This window comes from Lontra canadensis, unplaced genomic scaffold (genome assembly GCF_010015895.1).
Source record: "Lontra canadensis isolate GAN:19392208 unplaced genomic scaffold, GSC_riverotter_1.0 scaffold54, whole genome shotgun sequence".
Classification (NCBI taxonomy): Eukaryota; Metazoa; Chordata; class Mammalia; order Carnivora; family Mustelidae; genus Lontra; species Lontra canadensis.
In genome coordinates this window covers 3672389-3692323 of record NW_022631048.1, presented here as the reverse complement: position 1 = coordinate 3692323, position 19935 = coordinate 3672389, and the positions used below count along the sequence as shown (strand labels likewise).

At 48.2% G+C, this 19935-nt stretch overlaps 1 protein-coding gene across 1 annotated transcript in view; it reads left to right on the top strand.

Moving 5' to 3' along the window:
- The first annotated feature begins 17687 nt into the window (after positions 1-17687).
- The window catches only part of GLI3 (GLI family zinc finger 3), a 259870-nt gene continuing 257622 nt past the window's right edge, over positions 17688-19935 (top strand). The window contains 1 exon segment of the mRNA XM_032874968.1: positions 17688-17776. The gene's annotated coding sequence lies outside the window, so the exon portion shown is untranslated.

The following is a 19935-nucleotide window of genomic DNA, read 5'->3' as shown; positions in this document are numbered from 1 at the left end:
GCCGGGAATCCTCCAATCGAGGCCGTCTGGCTCCACAGCCTTCATGCTTAAGCGCTGTTTAATTCAGAACTTCCCAGTCCGTGAGCCCCGAATGAGTTGCAGATGTGCTCCCAGAAATCAATTGGTTCGGCCGTGGGGAAGCCAGCCTGGTGGCCTAAGGCTGTGAGCAGCCCGGTCCGGGGCTCCTGAGCGGGTAGCAGAGGAGTCCGAGGGCAGACCCTAGTCAGTCCCACTGTAGGAGTGGAGTCCCTGGTGTCTGCCTCAGCGGCAGCTGCAAAGGGTGCCTCCGTGCACTGGGGACAAGGTGCAGGTGTGCCCCCAGGGTGTGGGGAGCAAGCCCAGATGCTGATGCTTGAGGGGCAGGGTGGGAGAGGAGGTCGGCCAGGAAACTCTGTCATCCATAAGTGAATACATCTGTCGGGTTCGGCTGACATGACTGTCCCTCGAGGGGGCTTAGCGGGCTGCTCCATGGCCGCCCTGACACGCCCTGAGCCTCCTGCCCATACAAGTTTCATCCATACCTCGAAATGCTTTATTTGTCACCGTCGGACCCCTTTGGGAATCCATTCTCACTCCTCCCTTTGTCAGTGAAAAACAAGAAAGGCGTTTGGATAGTTTAATACAATTTTTAACTTTTGTATCATTCTGAATGGTTGTAAAATAAAATGTTTTAAATGTTTTATTCCCTGTGTGGGTAAGTTTCTTGTCATGGTGATTATCAAGACTTTGAAGAGATGACCCTTAAAAAATCTTGGGAGGGGCTCCTGATAGATGTTTGAAGCATAAAACCAGTTTTAAAATAGTTATGTTGATGGGAACAAGCCAAGTTCTTCACCAAAAATGTTGGAAAGACATTACTTAGAGATTGTATATAAATTTATATTAAAATTTTCTTTAATACTTTTTATTTTATTTTTGCCATAATTATGTAATATAAAGAAAATGTAACTGATTTTTCATCAAGCATCATAGAGATGCCCCCAATTCTATCCAGCTCCTCCAGCTGGCTGTCCGTGTGTGTATATGATCAGAATGAGGTGAGAGCCCATCTCCACACAGTTTAGCTCCAAAGGAAGAGTGTTCAATTTCAGTACATCTACTTCGTAGGTGTGTCCTCGTTCAACCGTACAAGGTAACTCAGAGTTACTTCTGAACACCCCACCCTCTCTCCTGCTGTTTCTCTGCGTAGTGGGTGGCTTTGGGACCAGAATACCTGGTTTGAACCAGGCACTGCCAGTTACTGGCTGTGGACCCTGAGCTGGTTATCTAACCTCTCTGTTTTATCACGTAACAAGGGCATCATCATCATAACTACCTCATACACATAGACATCTCAGAATGACGCCTGGCATATAGGAAGCCCCCATATGATTTCAGCTGTTGTGGGTGCTTCTGTCTCCCTCCTTCTCCCCTCTCTGCCCCTTCTTATCCTCCCTTTGCCTAGCGGGATCGTATTCAACTTCATGACCTCAGCTTATTGTCATTTCCTCTGGCTGACCTTCCCCGCCCACTGTAGATGAGGCTATCGGATTCCTTTAGGAGCTCCAGGGGGCCACGGTGTCATGTCACTTAACACAGAGCATGGAAATGTTCACTTTGTTGTCGATTGCCCACCGCTGCCTCATTAGGACAAGCAGGAACTGTTGCTTTGGCTTATGAATTCCCAGCACCTGTCATGGCACCTGGTCCTCAACAACCGGCCAACGGATATACCTGAATGGAAGAGCCCCATTCTGTCTCCTGTTTCCATAGCAGTGACACAGGAAGACAGGAGGAGAGTAACAACTTTTCTAACAGGTTTTTGGAAGTCTGAATACAGAAGCAAGTATTCATGATATTTACTCACTGACTCTCCCTTGTCTCAACTTGGCATTTATGTGGAGAAAAATGTCATCCCCTCCCTTCCTATAAGTGCATCCAATTGACCTCGTGTGACTTTGCATCCCCCTTCAGAGTTGTCCATGGATCAGAAAAAGGTCTGGGGCACTTTGGTGTCAGCCATGCGCTAGGCTTTGTGGCAACTTCTCAGGGCGTGGACAGTGTACACATTCGTCATGCGTGAGATTGCCCTGGCTGCTTGGAAGTCAGTTAAGGTGGTCCCTGAGCCAAGGCCTGAGAAAGGGCCACAGGAGTTGGACCAGACCTTGCTGCGCAGTGATAACTCCTGACTGACGGCTACAGAAGGTTCTGGCCGCTGACTCCATCAGCAAATTGAAGTACATCTATTTTGATGTAATACGAGTTTGTGAAAGCTTTCTCGTTCTTGCCTCAATGAACCACACATGTCCACCTGGCCGTTGTTTCCTACATCTGGACTCCTGAGGATTCAGGGTTTTGTTTGTGGTTTCTTGTTATTGTTTTTATGTCTCTTTTAAGAGCTGAAAATAGCAAAGGGAAAACAAATGGTCCATATTAGAGAGAATACTGATTTTCCAGCCATCACAGTTGGGTCTTGTGTAAGCGCCACATATTTTAGCACCGTGGGTTAGGTTGGAAAAAGAAGAAGGAAAGGAATAGGAAGGAAGGAAAGAAATGAACTTACAAAAGGTGTGAGTTTGAGCGTGTGGACTGTGCAAAATTGCATGGGGCTTGGGGAGTAAAAGGGATGTGCACATGCACGCGAGTGTGTGTGTGTGTGTGTGTGTGTGTGTGTTTGCAATTGAGTTAGGAAGCCCAAAGGCAGCAAAGTTGACTCCACACTGAGCCCTTAGTGTGTCAACGCCCTCGGTCCTCACAGCCTTCCTCTAAGGTAACTGGTATCACTCACATTTACAGAGGGTCGAAGTAAGACACAGCCAAGTTAAGTAACAACCTCAGGGCATGAAAAAAAGTTGAAACTAGGACTTTTTAACTTGAACGCCTCACCCTTTTGTCCCACTAAGGCAGGTTAGCTTAGATTTGGCCTCCACTTGTTTTTGGATAGCTGAAGCAAAGAGCTGTTTTTCTATTTTTAAATGATTGGGGGAAAGAAATCGAAAGAAGAACCAAATTTTGTGTGACACAGAAAATATGAAAACTGTATGAAATTCCAATGTCATTGTCCATAAGCAGATGGCCCAGAACACTGTCCCACCCATTCTCCTGCCTGTTGTCTCTGGCTATTTCTATACTACAACTACGGGGTCGTGTCCCCTAAAATATTCTCCTAAATTCTAAAAAGGATAAGAAAATTATTAAGTAGATGTCAAATTCATACCTTATTATAATAAAAATACTAATATCTGATCATACTGATGAAAAAGTCACTCTTCTGTCTCCTCTATGCATGTTTTTACTTCTTTCTCATTGGTATTTACGTGTTTAATTTGCAGGGTATTGTCGAGGAAGGACTTAGCGGAGGAGGGGAAATGGGGATCTGGTTATGGCTCTGCTTCTAACTAAATTAAGCAAATCGCTTAATCTCCTCTGATTTAAATTTCCTTATCTCCAAATCGTGGGCTGGATGAGATAATCACTGAGGTCCCTTGCAGTCATAAAATTACAGGCCTCTGTGACTTAGAACATAATTTTAAAATGTTGAGTGATCACTGATGTTTATAGCAGTTACGGCTTTGCATTTATGGTAGATTGGTGGCCATAAATTTATGATTTATTTTACTCCAAATCCTTAGTCAGTATCTCAACTCCCAATTATGCCGCTGTCCCTATAGGAAAATATGAGCAACTTTATGATGATTTGCTCCTCAAGAAGATTTCCAGGGATGCATTGAGGGAAAAACTGTGGAAACTTTTACAGTTCTGTAGTTTAATTACCAATTTGAGATTTGGGGGTCTTTAGAAGAGGACTGAAAACCTCGAGCTTCAAATGGGCTATTTATTTATTTATTTATTTATTTATTTTAGTTAAAGAATGTGCTTGTAGTAGTCGACAGTTAAAATCTTGAATCTCTTTTCCAGAGTGTTCTGTCCATTGACCTGCAGACCCAAACTCTACGACGAGTACTCACTGCATTTCTTAGTTGTACAGATTTCTATCAGAAGTCTGGGTCTATTCTGATTGATGGATCAGGAAGGGAGACTCAGAAACAGAACTGTAATTCTACCAAGGGCAAGTTCACATTTTATTCTGCCTTGCCACTGTGCTGTCAGGACGATCAAACAGTCTGGAAAGAGAAACTCCCCCTACAGGAAGCCTGGCCAGAGCCGGAACTCCAGACTTAACATGTTATGTCTATCTTCCCTGGGGAGGGAGACGATTTTTAGGGATGGTGGGGGGCGGAGTGTTCGGTAGTCCCTGTTGGATAGAGCATCAAGGATTTCTCATCCTTTTCTAACACTTTGGGTGTCCTGTAACCCATCAAAGAATTAAGTACTGGATCATGTACAAAAAACTTAAAAGGAACAAGAGACAGAAACCTGGCTGTAGGTCGAAAAGAAACGGAATATTTTACATTCTTCCCTTTCTGTTGTTTGCTTTGTCCTCCCTGAAATCTAAGGATGTTTGCAACTGGATGGGACTTGTAGCCTTTCAATACATTGGACCATAATGGTACGGTGTCAGGGTTACAAGTTCTTCATCAACAGGTAGCCTGGAAACTCATACCGACTAGTCCAAATCGGTTCTGGGCAACCTTTTATGCAAATCAGAACAGAGGAGGGACATCGCATCTTAGCTCAGTGAGCACAGAAGACAGTTGACACTGTTCATTCTCTCCCCTCTACTCCTACTCTACAAACCTTGTCAACATCCCCTCAAAACAAAGCAAAAGAATGACATTAGCAACTACCTCTACCCCCAGGCCTTGGAAAGCCAAGCATTAGACCATATTAGGCCTGCCCCTGTATAACCAGTTTAAGGAAATTGGTTGAAATTTATGGTGCAGATAATTTGAGGCTAAATTAATTTTAAAAATGTTGACATATAAGCCACTGGCCCAAGAAATCAACATTCCAAATTCTCAAATGAATCGTACGTGAATGTTTCAAGTACAATCTGTTTGGGTTTTGCTTACACGATTGTATGCTTCGATAGGCCAAATTCTAAGCAATATACCTGGTGAAGACTAGAGGGACCACGAAAATGGCACACGCCATGTTTGAAGAAGATGGGAGGAGGGAAGGGATGGTTGAGGGACAGAAGGCATTACCTGGAAAACCCTTCTGCTTGTTATGGTTGGCTGACCACAGTGGTACACATACAGCCATCCGACCTGCCAGAAAGTTCCCATTTCAGCCCAAACTCTCCTTCCTTTCAGTATTTCATCTCCACTCTCTGCCTTACCAGTATAAACTGACTGCAGTCCCACATTTCCCTAAAACTGCTTTCTAAAGACACCAATAGTTCCCACTCTTTCACTGAGAGTGAAAGCCAATGCAATATGAGCTATATGGTCATACTGTCTGGCCTCTTGAGGGTCGAGGTGGGACCTACAGATGAACAGCATCATATCAGCTGGGGGGCTTGTTAGAAATGCAGGATCTCAGGCCCTCTGCAGGCTCCTGCAGCAGACCACACATGACACCCAGATTCCCAGGCAAGTGAGATTCACATTCAAGTTAGAGACGCATCATCTTTAGCTCCTGCCTTCCTGTCTTCTCCTCAGCATCTAGAACAGTGCTTGACCCCTATTAGAGATTCAATAAATGTTTATTCAGGAAGCCGAATTGCCAAATTCGTTAGCTACATTTTAATCTTCATCTCATTTAACCTTTCTTTGTATTTGAACTGTGACCACTCCATTCTGTAAGAGCCTTTCCTTCCCCGGCTTCATTTCTATGCTCCAGCTTCCTCTTCTTCGTCTTCCTGGGTTTATTGTCATCCTTAGTCCAACACTTAGTATGGGCCTTGCCCCAGGTTGTGTCACATAGTCTTCCTTGGGTCTATATGACTTTCCAGCTGGATCCATCTTTTTTCCAGAGTCTTCCCTTATACATATTTAGGATTCTCAAGCCTTTATCTCCAACTCGGACCTGTCCCCCTACCTAGACCCAACTCCATGTTTATAGACCGAGAATCCAAAAACTATTTCTAACTTTTATGACCACCCAGACTTCAAAGTTGAAATATCAAAATGGTACCTCTTCTCCCTGCCCTGCCTCTCACAACAGCCTTCCCTCTGCCACTACACAGCTCTTCAGCTCTATACCCTACCTTTAGTTGGTGTCATCTTCCTACCAACACGAGAAAGTGGGAATTAGCACATACTGTCCCTCCCCCGCTACAAATCAGACCAATCAAGAAGTCCTAATACCTGCATCTAGGTTTATTGCATTTATCCCATGGAGATTGTGAAAAGAATCAGAGGTCGAGAGTCATTCCCTCTTCAGGGTCTGAAGCCCTAAGTGGCAGATTTTCTTCCCATCTGAGGTCATGTGTTCTACATGTGGTTGGAGAAACACAGTCCTCAGCCAAGGCACAGGGATAAGAGATGAAGAGAAAGTCTCAAAGTCATACTCTGGGAGTGCCTGGGTGGCTCAGGCAACTGAGTGCCTTCAGCTCAGGTCGTGATCTCCGGGTCCTGGGATCAAGTCCCACATCAAACCCCACATCGGGCTCTCTGCTCAGCAGGGAGCCAGCTTCTCCCTCTCCCTCTGGTCTTCTCCCTGCCTGCATTGTCTCTCTCACTTATGCTCTCTGTCTCCAATAAATAAATAAAATCTTCAAAAAAAAAAAAAAACCCAAGTGATACTCTGAGGGTCTTGTGCATTCTTCCTGCCTGAGGCTTGCTCTCATATTATCCTTTAAATAATTTACTCTTTTTGACTTAAAACATTAAGTGTCCATGACTTGCAAATAAAGAGAGACCCATGAGCGTCAGTTATCTGAGAGGCCACAGGAGAAACTACCATGTTCAGAGCTCTGTGACCACCGACGGGTAGCTTGGGGGGATGGCTCATAGAGATAGATGCCTACAGACCTGTTCTCAGAAGATACTGGGGACAAACTTTTGCCAGATTGTTGCAGCAGAAAGGATAGTATCCCTTAAAAAAATAAAACAAACAAAAAAAGACACTTATTATCCAATAAGCCTTTAACTCCCAAAGGACTAAAAATTTATCAACCGCTGAAGATAACACCTGGTTTTGGGACCTTCATAAAGATATTATTTAGAGAGGGAAAACATAGCATTGAGAATTCCCTCAGGCACAAGAGTCACAGATCCAGTGTAGTTCTATTTTATATTGTATCCACAGTCTGTTCTTTAAAAATCAATATGATGGGGCTCCTGGGTGGCTCAGTTGTTGGGTGCCTGCCTTTGGTTCAGATCATGATCCCAGGGTCCTGGAAATATTAAAAAATAAATTTTTTTAAATAAAATTAAAAAATATATTAAAATCAATAGGACTCCTTGATAAGGCATAGTCATTTCCTCTTTCCCTGTTAGTAGTCCACATGCTCAAAGACAGCCTTGTCCATCAAAAAGAATGGATGCGGTTGTTAATAAATACATAAATAAGAACAAAAAACTCATGTGCTTGAGTGATTCCCTTTAGACCATGCCTACATAGAGAGAGAGGCTGGGAGACAGAATCGGAGAGGTCGCAAAGCAGTGTTTGGGGCTTAGGAGGTGGGTGGGACGATCCTAGGGGTAGGCTGATGTCAGCCTGACAGCATGACTGGCCATTCCCCTGTTAAGAGGGTGGTATAGTCCCATGGCTTTCAATGGCTACTACAGAACTACACAAGATGGAAATTGATGAGGGAGGTGCCAAGGGCAGAGGGAGAGGCCCAGCTCCAGAAGATATGGTCTTTCTTGTCTCCGATGGGCCTCTGCCCAATCTCTGTCCACCTACTCTGGAGCTGAGAGTGCTTCTTTTGGGTCTCCGTGACCTGTGTGCCACACAAACCCTCCGGTCCCTATTTGAGCAGAACACTACCCAGCAATGAAGCCGAGTGAACGGTATGGTCTTTCTCTCCTTCTCTCTCGACAGTCTCTGTCATCATCATCTGTTTTATTCATTTAACAAAGGTTTATGGAGATTATACCCTAGAATTACTCTTAAGTATTTTTCAGATAAGAAGGAAAGAAATTAAGTTGAATATCTATGTATTAGCTTATTTCATTCTTTACATCTTGTTATTAAGGAGGTCTTAGGATCCCATTTTCCCTAGGAGGAACCTGCAGCCCAGAGAGTTGAGTGGCTTGCCAAAAAACATCTGGCCAAGAAGGCACAGAACTAGAATTTACCAAGGTTCTTTGAGCCCAGGCTGTGTCACCAATACTGAGCTAAATTTTCTGGATAAGGGAGCTCCCATACGGACTTGGTAGCAAGTGGATGGACTACTTCCCTTCCATTACTTCCATCGTTGGGTTCTTCCCGAAATGAGCTGAGAATGGAAAGCCCAGCGCACCATAAACCAGTAGTAGACCCTTCTGTAAAGGCTCCCGGCAAACAAGCTGGAGCTGAAGGTTATGATTCTGGAACACAGCTATCTAGGCATGGTATAAGCGGCAATACAAAAAAAATAAATAAATAAATAAATAAAGTCTCGAAAAACCCTAAAACCTTGTCCCTCATGGAAGTGCCATTGTTAAAGGTGCCTTGTCCAAGCTGAATGCCTCTCTCTGGGTTGAAGAAATAGGCAGGAACGTAATTCTTTGCCCAAGTTCCTTTTCTTTGGGTAAGCCTGAATGGATCCTTCGTGGCCTGCCTCCTTCTTTGGGAGACTTGAACCTTGATGGCTATCCAGCCAGCACCTTTCCAATCAGCACCGTAATTATTTAACATTTTTGAAAAGAAAGGTGTTTTATTCTGGCTTTCTGATGCAGGCTCCTGATAAAAGCAGAATTCCAGGCTAACTAACCACTTTTTTGCCTTACTATAAAGATAACTGGCTCATATCTCCACTCCGTTTTGCTTGTGTAGGTACAATCAGACTGTGGTCGTTCAGACCCCGTTAATTCCAGTTAACAGGCAAATAAGGCCTTGGTGCTCTGGTATTTCAGGGTCAACCCTGATTTTCCTTACAGCCTTCATGCAAACGTGCTTGTTGACAGGCCTCACAGATAGACACCACCTGTAACCTTGTATACTCATGCTCTACAATGTACCCAAAATGGTCGGGCTTACAAAGTGGGCAGAATGACTGTTTCTCATTTGGTATTTCAAGGGGTAAATAAGTTGAACATGCTTCTCCAGACGGTGTCTTGGGAACCGAAGCACCACGTAGAATCAGTCCTTTCCAAAAGGCGTGTGAAGCGTTAAGGAAATGCGATGTGTGGTTCTTAACTTAAGTAGGAGTAAAGTTATTAACTAAGCATATACTGACACTTTAATTACAATAACGTGCTTTCTCAACCAGGATCCTGAAAGCCTTTTATATATACATGTGTGTATATATATATTTACTTAACAGACAGAGATCTCAAGTAGGTGGAGAGGCAGGCAGAGAGAGAGAGGAGGAAGCAGGCTCCCTGCTGAGCAAAGAGCCTGATGCAGGGCTCCATCCCAAGACATTGGGATCATGACCTGAGCCGAAGACAGAGGATTTAACACACTGAGCCACCCAGGCGCCCCTCCTGAAACCCTTTTTGACATCAGCTGAGGCTGTGGGGTGGATTTCCTATAACAGGTGGAATAGAAGTACACCCAACAGCAAATTTCTCTCCTGGGATCTAGCAAGCTATGCCTACCTCAGCACTGGCCACCGCTGATCTGGAGGTCTCCCTCTGCCTGGGCCACACTGTCAGTCTATCACTGCTCGTTATCCTTCGATCTCAGCCCCAGATGCCTTCTCAGAGAGCACCCCCCTCCCCCGGGGGTGACCCATTTATGGTAAAGACTTAGCTTGCTCTCTGTCCTATAGCGCCTATTCTTTTTCTTTCTAGTGCTCACCACATTGTGTGTGTTTGCACTGGTGTTTGCCTTCCCCACTGGGTTCTCAGCTCTGTGATGGCAAGGACTGTGATTTTTGGCTCACCCCCACATGCCCAGTGGCTTGTGCAGCTGCTCACGTGGATTCCACTCAATGCACGCTTGTTGAATGAATCAACGATCGAATGGAGACTTGAGCTAAGTTTTCCCAGGTGCACGCAGTCAGGACTAGGAAGGAAACCTCTTCTCTCCGCAGAGCTCTGTCTGCACACTGTCATCCTGTGAGCCACGCTTGCTGATGGGTTTGTATAAAGAAGAACCTAGAGGACCTAAGGGTCAGGCATTTTAACTCTTTGCTCTTTCTATACTGGTGAAGGACTTCTCAAAGATCATGAGCCAGGAAGAGTATCGAGTTATCTGGAATTGGCAGGTGGTTTCTTTGAAGAAATATTTCTCCCAAGAGATCTTTGTGACTAACAGACTCTTGAGATAGTTCTGTGGCTTTGTAAACTTTGGTAGAGAAACTATTCACAGCAAGTCCCACTTTTATAGGTGAGATAGAACAGAGACTTAAATCCCCACATCTCCAATGTCTTCCTTAGGGGCTTTCAAAATCTGTAAGTGATAACCTGTGGCTCGGTTGGCATAAAAAAGAGGAGGAAGAGGAAATTTGCTTTTCTTGGCATCTCCTAGACCAGCCAGAAGGCCTGGCCCTTTAGATATACCATCTACTTTCCTTCCCACAATAACTCTGTGATGGATGGATATCATTATTTCCAATTTGCAGACGGGCAAACTGAGTACGTTGACCTGCAAAGCTACAAAGATAGAAATGGTGAAGAACAGATTTAAATCTAGGTCTGCTCTGTCTTGTATGCTTCTGATTAATATTCAAACCCCAAAGAAGCGAGGTGTCAGTCATTATCATAAAAACAGAGCCATGGCTTTATCTCATGGATAGACAGATGAGGAGACAGAGATGGAGAAGGCCTCCCCTTCACCTTGTCTGTAGAATGCCGGCTACCCTCCTTAGCCTTGCTGGATCCTGGAAGGGCCCTGAGAGGGCTCTCACAATAACAAAGGTATAAAAATAATCACTGGCTCTCAGCTCTCAGCCACTGGGTGACGAAGCACAGAGCTCCTATGTCCTTCATTTCCCCGCTGTGTGCTCTCAAGCCCGTATTCTCTGTGGTGTTCATTAACTTTCTTCCACGGCCACTATAAGCACTGTTTTATGAGTCCCACTGCTTCAACTTTTTGGTGGGCGGGGGGTACTCATTGTTTGTTCCTCACTACTCATGGGAACCTCTCACTGATCTCAGAGCCCTGAACTCCACATCCATTGAGGAGAAAGAGGTTCCTCTTCCTACGGGCATCATGGTTCCCAAGTACATGACCACTGCTTCTCGTCTTTTCTTAAAATATCTGAACTCATCACTGTGTTCCCAGATAGGTGGTCTCTGTTTTCCCAGTTTCTTATGTAGCAAATACATGAAGTTTTATTCACTGAAATTCCTCCTAGGAATTCTTCATGCCCTGTTTGGAAAAAAAATATACTAATGAGTTGCTGGGTGCATGTGTAGAAGCCTAGGGAGTGAGATCCAGAAGAAAAGATGAGCTGGTACAAGACGTTCTAAACCTCTTTGTAAGGAAGATGGATCCTGTTGACTGCAGGGCCCTTGGTTTGCTGCACATTGGAGTCTCTCAAAACACCCAGTTTAGAGGAGCAGAAGTGGATTGCTCTGCCTGAAGAGAGAGAAATCGGGGCATTGAATGGGAGAAGAGCAGAGTAAATTAAAATAGCGTGGTGGGAGCATGGCCAGAGACAGACGAGAGACAGAAATTCTAGTGGGAAATATTGGCCCCCGTTGCTAGTGATGGGTTTGAGATGACATCCTCTCCTTTACAGCCTGTTCAACGAAAAGACTCAAGATAAAACCCACAGTTTGTGTGACTGGATTGTGGGGGGCCAAACCACACAACCTCAAATGCTTTCAGCGGGGAGACAGATCACGTCAATGAGTGTAGCTGCAAGTATGGGAGTGGTGGACACCATAGCAGAATGAAGAGGTCAGGGTCAAATTTACTCCCCCACCTCAAATAGTATACATCGACAGACCAAATGTGCCCCGTGGGTCACTGCTTGACCTTTAAGGAAACTCAAAGAAGGCTGAACATTGTCTCCAGGGAGATGGGAGATGATCCCGAAGGGGGTAGGGCAGACCGAGGCAGAGGGAGACTGAAGAGGTGAACCAGAAAGTCACAAGAAGGAAAAGCAGGAGAACTCTCCGGAAGCAGATGCTCCTCGCTCAACTGCTCTGTTTGCGACCCAGAAAGAGACATATTTTATCCGCTGGAGAAAATCCACTGAAGCTATCCAAATCGTCAGGAAAATCTACCAGACTGGCCCCAGGCCCACTGTGGGTGGGTTTCCTGTGGAGGGGGGAGCTTGTCCTATGGGGCTCTGAACTTTGCAGAAATCCAGAGGGAGGGTTTGAGGTCTTCCCCGACTCCTGGGACTGGCCAAGGTCCAAGCCAATTACAGCTACATCTCCAAGGTGAAGAGGGACACAGCTGACATCTGGGTTACATTTATAAACCAGTGTTCCAGGAAGATGGAAGAATAAATTACGGGGGTGCTGAGTGAGAGACCCTGGGGAGGGCACCTGTGGGATACATACCCCCAAGCTGGCAACCAGCCAGTCCCCGTGGGGGTGCTCACGTGGGTCCACTCTGCTCCCCACTCAGGGAGTGTTTCCTTCCCAGGGACACTCCTGAGATGTTTGTGCAGCCAAGGATCGGCGGCATCCCCCAGCGCTTTCCCTCCGTGCGCCCTGGCTGATGGGTGCAGCGCACGCCAAACCATGATGCCAGGAAATGAGAGAGGGCAGCAGGAAACCGACATGGGCCGGGTGTTGCCCTCAGGAAGTCAAATCAGCTTAGTCTAGGAATCATTTGTCATGGCCCTGGGAGCACATCCAGGAGACAGCACTTGAGGAAATGAGGAGGTCAGAGTGGGGAGGGTGAGTTGCAGAGAGTGTAGTGAGTGGGAGCCACTGGAGTCTGGAACCTTGGTTCTTGCTCTGTCTCCTTGTATGCCTCCCACTGACTTCCCCTCTCTTAATGACATCCATGGGACGGCTCTGTGCATCAGGGCTTTGTGGCCAGGGAGAGAGGGGGGCTGCCTTTTCTAGCCGCTCTCGCTCAGGGGCAGGTCAGTTAGGGGAACAAGGACAGGCTTAAGAAACCTTATTTTTGTTCTGGAACCTAGTGCTGAAAGGTAGGCAATATAGTATCTGAATTCCCACCATTTTTCAAGGTATTGAGAATCTCTAGGGAATGGCATCTTAACTAGTACCTACAAACTTCTGAGACAATCAGATAGACACCCCAATGGTTCTAGTTTCATTATTAACTGTGTTCTCTTGCTGTAATTCAGAAAGGTTTGGAAATGTTGGGGAGGCTAGTTATGCTGTCTGTAAGTAGTCTATTTGCATGCCAGACCAAGGAGCCTCATGGGAAATAACTCACCGTAAATGAAGAAAGCATGCAGCAGGTAGGCTTGGTCCAATAGTAGAGTCTCACTGGTGGATGGGTAGGTGAGTACTTATCTGGGTGTGTGTAAATGTTTGCATTGCCATCATGAGAGCCTTTGTTATCTTCAGTTTAGGGACATGAAAGAGGTGTCAGTCCTCAAGCAAAAAAAAGGTCCTAAGCACTTCCAAGCAATTTTCAAAAAGAAAATTGGTTAAGCTATTCATACATTACAAACAACATATTCTGAGCCTTGTGATCAAGTATAACCCCAAAGACCAAGAGAGTCTGTCTCGTCATTCAGGCATGGGATGTATGGAAATTCAGAGTACTGGGGATGCCTGAGAATATGGGTGGATGGAAGGCATCACCCCCCCAGCAGGTAGCCCTATGATGGGCAACTGAGGCAAAGATGGTGGTCTTGCATTCACAGGAGGAGACCAGCACAAAAGAGGAAGAAAATGGCAGGCATCATGGTGGCTTTTATACAGCATATGGGTTCATCCTTTACCTGGCGTGCAACTATCTCTTTTGTCTGGCCAAGAGGAATAGTGTCCCCTTGGACAAGGTGCTTAATCTCTGGGAATGCAAAGAGTAGGATTGCCTAGGTAAAATGCAGCTGTGTTCAGCCACCTACTTGGTAGCCTAAATAAAGTTTGTGTTAGCGTGAATAACGCCCAGATGAAAAACACAAATAGAATTCAGCAGATCTTGGTTGAACCCCTAGATCCTACCTTGCCTGAAGCTTACCTACACACATACAGACTTTTTATCAACACCTTCCCGTCCCCTCCTTTAAATTTAAGTTCAGCCAATCTGAGTTGGAATTTTGTCCTTGTAGACAGGGGATTTTCAGTACAATGACATATCCCTTTGGCATTTCCCAACAATTAATTGGGGACCACTGTGAGGAGATGGAAGAGCTACAGCGGTAAGGAAGGGCAAGAATGGTAGTTGTGCACAGCACACACGACAGGGCAAAGAAATGCAGGGGAGCGTCTGGGATTTGTTCTCAGGCCCATCCTTTGTCCTCTCGTTGCATATCCTTAACACCCACCCCCCCACAACTATGTCTTTCAATGTTATTATGAATTACTTCGGAAAAAAGATATGTTGCAGTTCTAACTCTGGGAACAGCAGAATGTGATCTGATTTGGAAAGGGGGTTGTTACAGATGTACTCAGTTAAGATGAGGTCATGCTGGTCTAGGGTGGGCTTCTACTCCTGTATGACTGATGTCCTTAGGAAAAGGAGAGAGAGACACGGGGAGCATGCCATATGATGAGGGAGGCATGAGTAGGAGAGAAACAGCTTCAAGCCAGTGAATGCCAGGGACTGACATACACCAACCAGAAGCTAGGAAGAGGCAAGGAAGGATCTTTCTTTAGAGGTTTCAGCGGGAGCAAGGCCCTGCTGAGACTTTGATTTTGGGACTTCTAGCCTCCAGAACTATGAGACAATAGATTTTTTGCTGTTTTAAGCCATCCAGGTTGTGGTAGTTTGTTAAGGCAGCCCTAGGAAGCAAATACCAATATCTTCAAGTCTCCTACTTGATCCAATTTTTGCCAAAGAAGAAAAAAAAAATCTGTCTTACACGCTTAATCATTTTGAAGACTCACTATATTAAAATTTCCTGGGATATTTGCATTTGAAAAGAGAACTGATGAGACAGAGCAATAATGAATGTAACCATGGTGGAGTTTTAGATATGGAGGAAGGGCAACCTCAGAGCCCAGCACATCTGTAAGTGCCTGTTCATCATTACACGCAGGTTCCAGTGTTTTCAGCGTGGTTTGGGGATTTTTTGAGATGTCTTAGGAGCCCCTGCAGAAGAAGGGTGGGTGAAAAGAAAAAGGCAAGCGGGCTGGGCTCTGAGACCCTATTATCCCAATTATGACGGGAGTTACTCTCTTTTTTTATACTTTAGGATTCCATAGAATATTTCATTGGGAAGAAGAGTTCTTGTGTTAAAATAGAAAGTCATAGCATTATGGCATTCTTTAACTCACACTAAGGAAAATCATTTTTTTTTTTAACTCCATCATTTTGCAAAATGTGCCCACTTATATGTTTACCACTAAGGCGGAGAGCGGTCAGGCTCCGCCAAGGACCTAAGGTGGAGAAATGGGGCCGCACAGGAGACAGCCAGCATCTTTCCCTTTTATTTTTTCCCTATTCCGATGGGCAAAAGAGGAGAGATTAGCTGCCTTTTCTTTGTTCTTGTCTTTTAGAAATGTGTGAATCAAGATCTTCATGATCCAAAATGTGCTGTTTTAAGTAAAAGTCAAAATACCTAGTTTATTCAAGTTGTTGATTTATTGGCTGTCTTTCTTCTTTTTATTTATTTTTTGCCAGTGGGTGAACAGAGGAGGCTATCGGGATGTAGTATTTGCATTCATGTGATTGAGGCAGAAGCAGTACTCGAATACAAAAAAAAAAAAAAATTGTGACTGATGCTGGAGGAGTTTGCATGGGAAAGAGTAGCTTGCAGTTCTTTGCAGTTGCAGAGGATGATAATAATTCTTACACATTTGTGTCCCTCTCTACTTTCACATGCATTATCTCATTGCAAACCCACACACATCCTGGGAGGTTTGTGGCCTGGTTTTCCTATCATCATCCCACAGATGGACTCAGAGCCCACGGAGCCTCAGAGAATACTCCCTGGCCTGGGCCTGAGGCCAGTTAGTGAGGGGAAGCTGGGACCACCACCCAGGTATCCTGAGACACCCCCCCCCCCCAGGGGAGGGGGGCTCTGCGTGATGAGTGAATGGTGGTTTATTTATTTATATATTTTTTCCAAAGAGTGCTAAGATAGAGAGAGGAATCTTAAAAGAAATGGCTAAAAAGGACCTTCCACCCTGCTTGATCTCCAGCTTCTACCGTAAAAGCTGAAGTCAGGGTCTCCTTCGGTGGAGTCTTTGAGATAAGCCACAAGTCTCAGGAAACAAATAGTGAATACCACCATCAATTTCGTTAGAAAATTCTCCAGTTAAGCATTTGAATCTCAAAATGCTCTTCAAATCATGATAGCTAATCATTCACCCACCCACGTTCTTCCTTCAGTCAAGCAGCTCAGCGAGTGAACACAAGTGTGCCCTCAGCTCCCTGCATGGCTGGCGGGCGGCTGGTGGGTGGGGTAGACTCTCCGCTTACCCCGGGAAGAATGGATTTTGGAATGTCACAGGGTTTTCTTTTCTTTCTTTTTCATTTGTTCCCCCCCACCACCCCCCTTCGCCGCCGCCAATTCCTTTTTTCAGCTACAGGTCTAGGTTGGGTACATTCAAAGGGAACAGAGGAACGCAGCCTGCCCGGTTGAGGAAGGAGGGAAAATAAATTTCACTAGTATGGGCCGCTGCAAATAAATCCGGGACAGAGACACTTTGTAGCTCGGGGGAAAACACCACGTTGTCGTCCAGGCTCCCAAGCCGCGGGGTCTTTTTGTGTCCTTTTATGAAGTGGCCCATGGGGACTGTAGGCTGTGTAGTGGGAGCTCCCACTTCCCAGATTTGGCCCCAAGGGCAGATGAGTCCGGTGGAGAGGAAAACCCTGAACTTCCAAAAGCATCCTCTGGCAAGCAAGGGAGTTTCAGGGTTGGCTTGGGGAAATGTAAAAGCGGGGGGGGGGGGGAATGGGGGGGGGGATCAGAGAGACAGGCCTTAAAAGAAGAAAGGGGAGCCCAAACTGGGAGCAAGAGAAAGGAGAGCAGAGGCGGGGTGGGAGGCGATGGGAGCAGACAGGACGCAACAAGGCGCGCGGGGCGCTGGGCTAGGGGCGGCGGGGGCGTCCGGGCGGGGCCGCGGGCGCCGGCGGGGAGGGCGGCCGTGACATCACGCTCGGGCCCCCTTCCCCTCACCGGGTGGGTGGGGCCTCGGCGCGCCGAGCGGGCGCGGGGTCAAGGAGGGGGAAGAGGAGGAGCAGGCATGAATATGTCTGAGTGAGGACCCGGGAGGGGCGGAGGAGGCGGAGGAGGCGGAGGAGGCGGAGGAGGCAGAGGGCGGGTAAAGGCGCGCGCGTGGCTCGGGGAGTCCGGGCTCCCCCCTACCCCCAGCCCCAGCCCCCGACCCCGGCCTGCGCGCCGCCTCCTCGCCGCCGCCGCCGCCCGCGTCGCAGCTGGGACCCGCTCCCGGCGCGGGGACCCGGCGGGCGGGGAAGCGCGGGCCCCGGCGCGGCCTGGAAGGAGCGAGAAAGCAAAAGTAAGGCGAGCAGCACTCCAAGTTTTCCCAACTTCGCCCCCTGCGGCGGCAGGCGTCCTGCTGCTCGGCGCGTCCCCACCACGCCAGCGAGTGGCAGAAAGAAAAGGGACGGGGCGGGGGCGGGGGCGGAGGCAGAGGGAGCGCGGGGGAGAGAGGAGAGTCCAGCAACTTCTGTTAAAACTTGGGGGAGGAGGAGCGCGGGGAGGAGGAGGAGGAGGAAGCGGAGGAGAAGAGGAAAGGAGGGAGCGCGAGGGAGGGAAGCGAGAGCCGAGGGACAACTTTTCCACCCCGTGAGTAGCGCGGGAGGCGCGGGGTCGGGGCGGGGGGCTCCTCCACCCTGCGCGGGCGGCCCAGCCGAAATGGGACCTTCTTCCAGAAAGTCGATTGGATGCCAGGAGGGGACTGCGTTGGGGGCTCGCTTTCTTTCTCTTTCCCCTCCCTCCCGCGGGTGAACCAAATCAGAACTGTCACTCAGGGCCTGTGAGTCAGAAGGGATCGGATTACACGATCCCTGAAACCGATGCCTGAGCTGCACGAGCGGGAGGGAGCGGGCAGGGGCAGCGCCACCGGCACCGGCGCGCTCGCACACTCGCCCTCGCGCACAATCGCCGCCCGGACTCGCCCTCGCCGCTCGCCCGCCCTCCCCGCGCGCCCGGCGGCCGCCCGCGCCGCACCATGCCCGCGGTGGGCGCACCCCGCGCCCGGCCCGGCCGCTCGCCGTAGCCCGAGCCGCCCGCGGCCGCGCGGAGCCCGAAGCCGCCCGCCCGCGCCTCGGACGCGGGTCTATGGGAAGTTCGGGGACTTGACAGCCGTCGCCGCCGCAGGTACGTCCCGCCCGAAGTTCTTTGTTCCGCGGGCCGGGCACCCGGCAGCCCGCTCCTGCGGCCGCGCCCGCGCCTCGGGGTCGAGAGGGGGGTCCCAGACGCGGGGAGCGGGAGGAAATGAAAATGGCTGTCAAAAGGCGCCCAGATTTGGAGAGCAACCCGCGCGGCGTCGGAGCGAGGCTCTTGCATTCGCTTCCTCCTCCTCGGAGCTCCCTTGCCCAGCCCCTGAGCCCGGAGACGGACCGGAGAATTTCCCGTCCCGGAGGGGGACGAAGTTTGCAGCAGCCGCGCCCCCACTCCCCGCCCGGAGCCCCGGCGCCCTCCCTCGTCCGGCTGCGTCTCCCCCATCGGGTGGCTGGCGCAGGCGGCGGCGGGCGGCAAGGTGGGTTTGCGCCGGGAGCGCCGCTGCGTGGGCCGCCCGCAGCCCGCGCCGCCTCGGGGGGGCGGGGGTGTGGTGTGCGCGGATGCGGAGGGGCGCGCCGCTGTCGTCGGAGAGGAAAAGTGAAAGTTGTACCATCTGTGTATGATTTGGGATTCTTTTATTTCTCTTCCTTTCCAGGGACAGCGGAAAAAAAGAGAGAGAGAGAGGGAGAAAAGAAAAGAAATGAAAGCGCGTTAGAAGCTGCAGGGAGTGAGTGCGGGGGTGCGTAATCGTGTCCCGTGCAGCAGTCATTCAGGAGGCCGCATTTTCGCAGGGCAGAGCTGGGTATGAATCGCTCTGCAGGGAACAGTTACTTTCTGGAGTTGCAGAGGGAAAATGGGCGGGAGGAAGTCGAGAGGGAGTAAATATTTACCCCAAACTTGGAGAGTTTGTGAAGCGACTTTTAAGCAGATTGCCAGATGCCAGAGAGCACCAGCGCACACCCCGGCCTTTTATCCTTCCCTGAACTTTGTGCTCCTGTCCTTGATTGCACCTCCTTCAGGAGATGCCCTCCGGAGAGGGGCTGGACCCCGGCTTCCCTTGCTGACCCCGCTAGAGAGAGGATCAAGGAGGCATCGCCCTCCTGCCGCCCCCAACTTCTCATTCCCTGGTGTGCGGTGCCGAATGGATTCTGGCCTTGGGTACAGTACTTGTGGCCCTCTGCCAGTTTATATGTACATATATTTATGTAAAACATTTTCTCCCAGCTCTTTGCCAGCTGTTCCACATTTTCCAGCTGCCAGTTCAATTTGAAATGATGGACTGTCCGCATCTCCAAGTAAAAGAGCCCTTTAGCCGGAGGTATGGAGGGCCGGCCTCTGTGCAAAGACATGGGCAGTGCCATTATCTGGACGGGTATTATTAGTTCTAAAAAACACCTTCTGCTTTCCTTTTCCTCTCCTCCTTCCTCTCTCCCCAATTAGTCTTTCCCAGAGCAGTCTGCTGGAAATTCACAATAACTAGGCTTTTCCCTCCAAATGTGATTTTGCCCAAAATTTGGAGGAGGCCATTTTTTTTCCCCCATCCTGAAATGTGTGTCTGGTGGAAATAAATTAACTTTTAAAAAGGGTTCCAGCTTGAGTGTGTTGGGCATGGCTGGTGGGGGCCTCTGCCATGGCCAGCTGAAATGATCTCATTTCGGTCTGTTTAAGGCAGAAACTGTTCATCGTTTCCATGTTACACTTTTTAGGTTGTTTGATGTCTT